The sequence below is a fragment of the Manis pentadactyla genome, chromosome X (assembly GCF_030020395.1).
Source record: "Manis pentadactyla isolate mManPen7 chromosome X, mManPen7.hap1, whole genome shotgun sequence".
Lineage (NCBI taxonomy): Eukaryota > Metazoa > Chordata > Mammalia > Pholidota > Manidae > Manis > Manis pentadactyla.
In genome coordinates, this window is record NC_080038.1 from 81,288,619 (window position 1) to 81,295,724 (window position 7,106).

General features: G+C 37.3%; 1 pseudogene; it reads left to right on the forward strand.

The window, feature by feature from the left end:
* The first annotated feature begins 5,838 nt into the window (after nucleotides 1-5,838).
* Nucleotides 5,839-6,405, forward strand: LOC118934466 (proteasome subunit alpha type-1-like; annotated as a pseudogene).
* Nucleotides 6,406-7,106: the final 701 nt, after the last annotated feature.

A 7,106-nucleotide genomic window follows, 5' to 3' on the forward strand; every position in this document is an offset into this window, starting at 1 on the left:
AAGCACCCACCAAAACTAAACAACGTCCACAAAAAAAAAAAAAAAGGAAAATTAAATTAAAAAAAAAAAATTTTAATTAAAAAAAAAAAAAAAAGGTCGATGCTCGTTTTTCTTTATTCTCTGGTGCCAGCCTGAGGCATCTTCTCACTGGTCTTACTGCCCTGTTTCCCTAGTATTGGGGTCCCTATCCCTTTAAGACTTCCAAAAAGCGCTCGCCAAAACAAAAGAGCAAAAAAAAAAAAAAATTGGTCACTCGCTTTTCTTATGTCCTCCAGTGCCCAGCCTCCGGTGCCCACTTACTCTTCTTGCTGCCCTGTTTTCCTAGTATCCAGGGCCCTGCACTCTCCTGGCTGGCTGGGGCTGGGTGTTCGGTAGTCCTGTGCTCCGTCTCCCTCCCTCTCTGCCTTTTCTTTTCCCGCCGGCATTTGGGGTGATGGGCGCTCGGCTCCCGCCGGGCCGGGGCTTGTATCTTACCCCCTTCGCGAGGCGCTGGGTTCTCTCAGGTGTGGATGTGGTCTGGATATTGTCCTGTGTCCTCTGATTTTAATTCTAGGAAGGGTTGTCTTTGTTATATTTTCATAGATATATGTGGTTTTGGGAGGAGATTTCCGCTGCTCTACTCATGCCGCCATCTTCTGCCCCTCCCCTCGTCTAATGCTTGTTCAGCATCTATGAAGGTGATCATGTGGTTTTGTCCCTCTTTTTGTTTATGTGGTGGATGATGTGGATGAATCTTCTAATGTTGTAACATGCTTCCTTCCCTGGAATAAATCCTACTTGTTCATGATGGATGATCTTTCTGATGTGCTTTTCAAATCAGTTTGCTAATATTTTGTTGAGTATTTTAGCATTTATGTTCATCAAGGATACTGGTCTGTAATTTTCTTTTTTTGCATTTTCTTTGTCTCCTTTTGGTATTTAGAATGATGCTTGCCTGATAGAATGAGTTTGGAAGAATTCCCTCTTCTTATACTCTTTGGAAAACTTTAAAGAGCATGGGTATTAGGTCTTCACTAAATGTTTGATAAAATTCAGCAGTCAACGTCCAGGAGTTTTGTTCTTAGGTAGTTTTTTGATTATCAGTTCAATTTTGTTTCTGGTAATTCATCTCTTCATATATTCTGTTTCTTCCTTGGTCAGCCTTGAAGGGTGTATTCTTCTAGAAAGTTTTCCGTTTCTTCTCAGTTATCCAGTTTGTTAGCATATAATTTTTCATAGTTTTATCTAATAAGTCTCTTTATTTCTGTGGTGTCTGTAGTGATTTTTCCTTTCTCATTTCTGATTCTGTTTATGTGTGTAGACTCTCTTTTTTTCTTATTAAGTCTGCCTGGGGGTTTCTCTGTTTTGTTTATTTTCTTGAAGAACTACATCTTGCTTTCATTGATTTTTTCTATTGTTTTATTCTTCTCAAATTTATTTATTTCTTCTCTAATCTTTATTATGTCCCTCCTTCTGCTGACTTTGGACCTCATTTGTTGTTCTTTTTCTAGTTTCATTAATTCTGAGTTTAGGCAGCTTATATGGGATTCTTCTTTCTTGAGGTAGACCTTATTGCAATATACTTTCCTCTTAGCACAGCTTTGGCTGTGTTCCACAGATTTTGCAGTGTTGAGTTATTGTTGTCATTTGTCTCCATATATTGCTTGATCTCTGTTTTTATTTGGTCATTGATCCATTGGTTATTTAGGAGCATCTTTTTAAGCCTCTATGTGTTTGTGGGATTTTTCATTTTCTTTGTGTAATTTATTTCTAGTTTCATACCTTTATGGTCTGAAAAAACTGGTTGGTACAATTTCAATATTTTTGAATTTACTGAGGCTCTTTTTGTGGCCTAGTATATGATCCATTCTTGAAAATATTCCATATGCACTTGAGAAGAATGTGTGTTCTGTTGCTTTTGGGTGTAAAGTTCTGTAGATGTCTGTTATGCCCATCCGTTCTATTGTGTTGTTCAGTGCCTCTATCTCTTTACTTATCTTCTGTCTGGTTGATCTGTCCTTCAGAGTGAGTGGAGGGTTGAAGTCTCCTAGAATGAATGTATTGCATTCTATTTCCCCTTATAATTCTATTAGTATTTGTTTCACATATATGAGTGCTCCTATATTGGAAGCAAAGAAATTTATAATGGTTCTATCTTCTTGTTGGATTGATCCCTTTGTTATTAAATAATGTCTATCTTTGTCTTTTGTTACTTTCTTTTTTTTGAAGTCTATTTTGTCTGATACAAGTACTGCAACTCCTGCTTTTTTCTCTCAGCTGGTTGCATGAAATATCTTTCCATCCCTTTACTTTTAGTCTGTGTATGTCTTTGTTTTTAAATGAGTCTCTTTTAGACAGCATATAGATGGGTCTTGTTTTTTTATCCATTCAGTGAGTCTATTTCTTTTGATTGTTTCATTAAATCCATTTATATTGAGGGTGATTATGAAAGGTATGTACTTATTGCCATTGCAGGCTTTAGATTCGTGGTTACCAAAGGTTCAAGGTTAACTTCCTTATTATCTAAGAGTCTAATTTCACTCTTAATATGCTATCACAAACATTCTAAAGCTTCTTTTTCTTCTCCTCCTTTTTCTTCCTCCTCCATTTTTTATATATTAGATATCATATTCTGTATTCTTTGTCTATGCTTTGATTGACTTTGGGGATATTTAATTTAATATTGCATTTACTTAGTTATTATCTGTTCAACTTTCTTTACTATAGTTTTATTACCTCTGGTGACAGCTATTTAACCTTAGGAACACTTCCATCTATAGCACTCCCTCCAAAATATACTGTACAGGTGGTTTGTGGGAGCTAAATTCTCTCAGCTATTGCTTATCTAGAAACTGTTTAATCCCTCCTTCAAATTTAAATGATAATCTTACCGGATAAAGTGATCTTAGTTCCAGGCCCTTCTGCTTCATTGCATTAAATACATCATGCCACTCCCTTCTGGCCTGTAAGGTTTCTGCTGAGAAGTCTGATGATAGCCTGATGGGCTTTTCTTTGTATGTGATCTTATTTATCTCTCTGGCTTCTTTTAATAGTCTGTCCTTATCCTGGATCTTTGCCAATTTTATTACTATATGTCTTGGTGTTGTCTTCCTTGGGTCCCTTGTGTTGGGAGATCTGTGGATCTCCATGGCCTGAGAGACTATCTCCTTCTCCAGATCAGGGAAGTTTTCAGCAATTACCTCCTCAAAGACACTTTCTATCCCATTCTTTCTCTCTTCTTCTTCTGGTTTCCCTATAATGTGAGTATTTTTCTGTTTGGATTAGTCACACATTTCTCTCAATATTCTTTCATTCATAGATATCCTTTTTTCTCTCTGTGTCTCAGCTTCTTTGTATTCCTCATCTCTAGTTTCTATTTCATTTAATGTCTCCTCCATAGTATCCAACCTGCTTTTAATACCCTCCATCGTGCTCTTCAATGATTAGATCTCTGACCTGAATTCATTCCTGAGTTCTTGGATATCTTTCTGTACCTCCATTAGCATGTTGATGATTTTTATTTTGAACTCCCTTTCAGGAAGAGTCATAAGGTCCATGCCATTTAAATCTTTCTCCAGATTTATATTAATTTTACTCTGGACCAGTTTCCTTTGGCATTTCATATTTGTATATGGCACCCTCTTGTGTCCATAGGCTCTACTCTGTGGAGCTGCTCAGCCCCTGAAACAATGTTGGGGGTCACAGGGGAGCAGTATTGGTGCCTGGTGGGAGCAAAGACTTGTTTCCTGCTTCCTGGTTGCTATGCCTGTCTCCACTGCCTGAACCAGTGGTCTGAGCACACATGTATAAGCTTTCGTCCCAGAGCAGCTAAATATGGTTCCTTGCTTTCCACAAGCAGCTGGAGTCTCAGTATTTCCAGGATTTCTGCCTGTATGAGCTTTCCAACCCTGTAATCAAGCAATTATCATGAAAGCACCATGAAATGTAGGTCTGTGTGCTCCCAGAGCACATCTCCGAGGCTAGGTATTCAGCAGTCCGAAGCCTTCCACTCCCTCCCTGTTCTGTTTCTCTTCCTCCCACTGGTGACCTGGGGTGGGGGAAAGGCTTGGGTCCTGCCAGGCCACAGCTTTGGTACATTACCCTGTTCCATGAGGTCTGCTCTTTTCTCGAGGTGTATGCAGTCTGGGGCAGTTCTCTTTCCTGTTTCTCTCTCAGAATTAGTTGTACCAACTATATTTTTGAATTATATGTGGTTTTAGGAGGAAACCTCTGTCTCACCTCTCATGCTGTCATCTTTAATCCCAACTTACTTTTATTAATTCAATAGTCTTTGTTCTAGTTCAAGAAAACTGAACTTCATTCTGAGGACTGCATATGGTTCTGATGACTCTATTAATATTTTGTATCTCTCCTTAATTTTGCCATATAGTGTTCAGTTTTTAGTTCATTTATATATTTCTTAGTTTCCCTTTGTAGAAATGATTTACTGTTTTAATATATTCCTTATATATTCTCCATAAGATTTTACTATATTTAATTCAAAAATTTTCAGAGCAATTATTGGAGATACTTTTACTGTTTTCAAATGCTTTTGGCCCTTCTCTAGCAAAATCAGTGCAGAATATAAAAAATAAATTTTACAATAGCATATTTTCTCCAAAAATTGTTTCAAGGTTCTTATTTTCTCAGAATTCTAATTAGTTGCTTGGATAATTCCATTCTAAAGACTAAAATTTGCCATCTGCTAAAAATGGAAACTGAATCAGATCAGATAGAAATTGTGTATTCTTTAATAATACTGTGCCATGAACATTATGTAGTTTTTTTACCCATTCTTTTCCCAATGTGATAGTCTGCTTTGTATCTGAATATGTATCATAGCATTTGTTAAAAGAGCATTAAAATTTATATCTTAATTCTTGTGGCAGATATTTCAGGAAGAGGAGTCCAAACTTATAATGGACATCATATTGGAATCTGACAATATGAATTGATTTTTATTACATGGAACATTTTAGGGAAACAAGAATAATTTAACCCTGGAATATTACTTCTGAAAATATAGAAATAACCCATTCATACACTGAAATTTGTGAAGCAGGATTCAGAAAAATAATTATTAAAACTATCTATTGCTCTTTTGAAATAACCAAGTTAGCTGACTTTTCATCAAAAAGAAAAGAAAAATCTAGAATAAGCAAAAGTGTGCAATTTCTTCTCTCAGTTTAAACAGTTCTAAACTCCACAAAATTGGCTCACCGCAATCCTGATATTTATAAAATCCCAAAGCAACAATAATACTAGCATAAATGTTACGACATAAGGTATATATTTATGAATAAATTTAATGACAAAATTAACATTTATTTATTTATATTTTTGTTTCCAAAATCAACAGAAAAATATTTCTGTATGTTTTCTTTTGTGTACAGAATAAAAGTCAAATGCCATAAATTGTCAGTCAGAATCTTCCCTTATTTGATTGACCCAATTTTAATTTTTTTCTTCCCACATTATCAATTCATTTATTGATTCATTTGACAATTATTTGTGAAGTACCTATATTCCAAACTCCATTTTTGCTATTGTAACTTATAATGATGAAATGATAATGATGATGATAATGATGATGATGATGGTGACATAATGTTTGTAAATCTTTATATAGGACTAGTATATATCAAGTGCAGCTGTCAATATGTCACATATATTAACTAAATTAGCAGTGTAGCACATCTATGAAGTTCATGTTATTATCATCCCTCTTTTACAGATAAGGAAACTAACACCTAAAACGATTAAGAGAGTTGCTCAAGGGAACATAGCAAATAGTATGAGACTGGGACTCCTTGATCCACAGCTTTGTAGGAGGCTACAGCCAGGCCCACAACAAGAACTATGTTTCACAACTGGTATAAAAGTGATGTCACTCTTTGGAACCCTCAGGGCAGGATTCATCAACCTGAATATGCATGGAAGTGCCAAATAAGGTTCTGCCAGTTGGTCTGAAATAGAAAACCTGTGCAGTATTGATTTCACTGAAGAGAACACAGACATGCAGCTCATCAGAAAAAAAGTCTCCATGTTAACAATCATATGGGTATCTCAGTTATGGGGCTTAGTTCTGATGCTAATTTTATGAACCAGGAGTCTTGATTCCAAATTTGTAATTGACAGACTTCTTCCTGTGTTATATTTTGTATCTCTAATTAGAAGCAAAATCCAGATACTAACAGAACAATATGGTTATTTGTGGTTATGATGATATGTGCCCTCACATGTTCCAAATCTGCCCATCTGCTATTTTGATTGCAGAGCTACGTTCATTCTCAGTCAACCTGTACTTACTTGGAGAGATATATATCTGAGTTTATGGAGTGAAATTTGAGTGAACTGGTTAAATACATTCTGTGTGCCATAAGAGAGACACTTAATGCACAGCAGATCCTAACAACAAAGAATGTTTCTGTAACATAAATTCTAGCCGAAATAAGCAGGCAAAGAGAGGCAACAAAGGGCCAGGTAATTTATTTAAATACCCCCGGGTGAGGTTCTGTGGCCTTATTGTCAGAGGCCAGAGAAGTCACACCCGGTTAGGGAGGTGGGGCACTTATAAGGGATTAAGAATGGGAGAAGTGGGCAAGCTATCCTAAGGGGTGTTGGGAGGTATGATTGACTAAAGGTGACATAATAGTCAACTAGAAACGTTTTTCTTTCCAAGAGGGAGGAGGCTGACATCTGGGTCTTAGTTGGCACATCAGGATGGAATTCAGGGAGAGCTGTCCCCTTTCCATATACAGCACAGACTTTGGGGTCTGGTCTGTTCTCCCCCTATGGGATCTCTCTGTTCTGTTTGCATGTCCTTGTTTTTCCTTTCTCCAGCCTAACATTCCAGCCTTTTGGTCATAATGGGCGATGACTCAATCTGGTTACTTCTGGCTAACAAGGGGCGTCGTGGGGGGTTGAGGCTGGTATTAGGCTGAAGGAGGGGGTTCAGTGGGAAGAGGTGCATAACGGTGAAGTAACATCTGGTTGGTGGCGACTCGGGTCATCTGGGTTAGCTGCTGTTGGAGGAACCTGAGGACACAAGGGGCAACTAAGAGTAAACTACAAACTGTTATTAAGGGGCCCAGTAGGGACATTAGCCAGGCTGTTATGGGGGACTG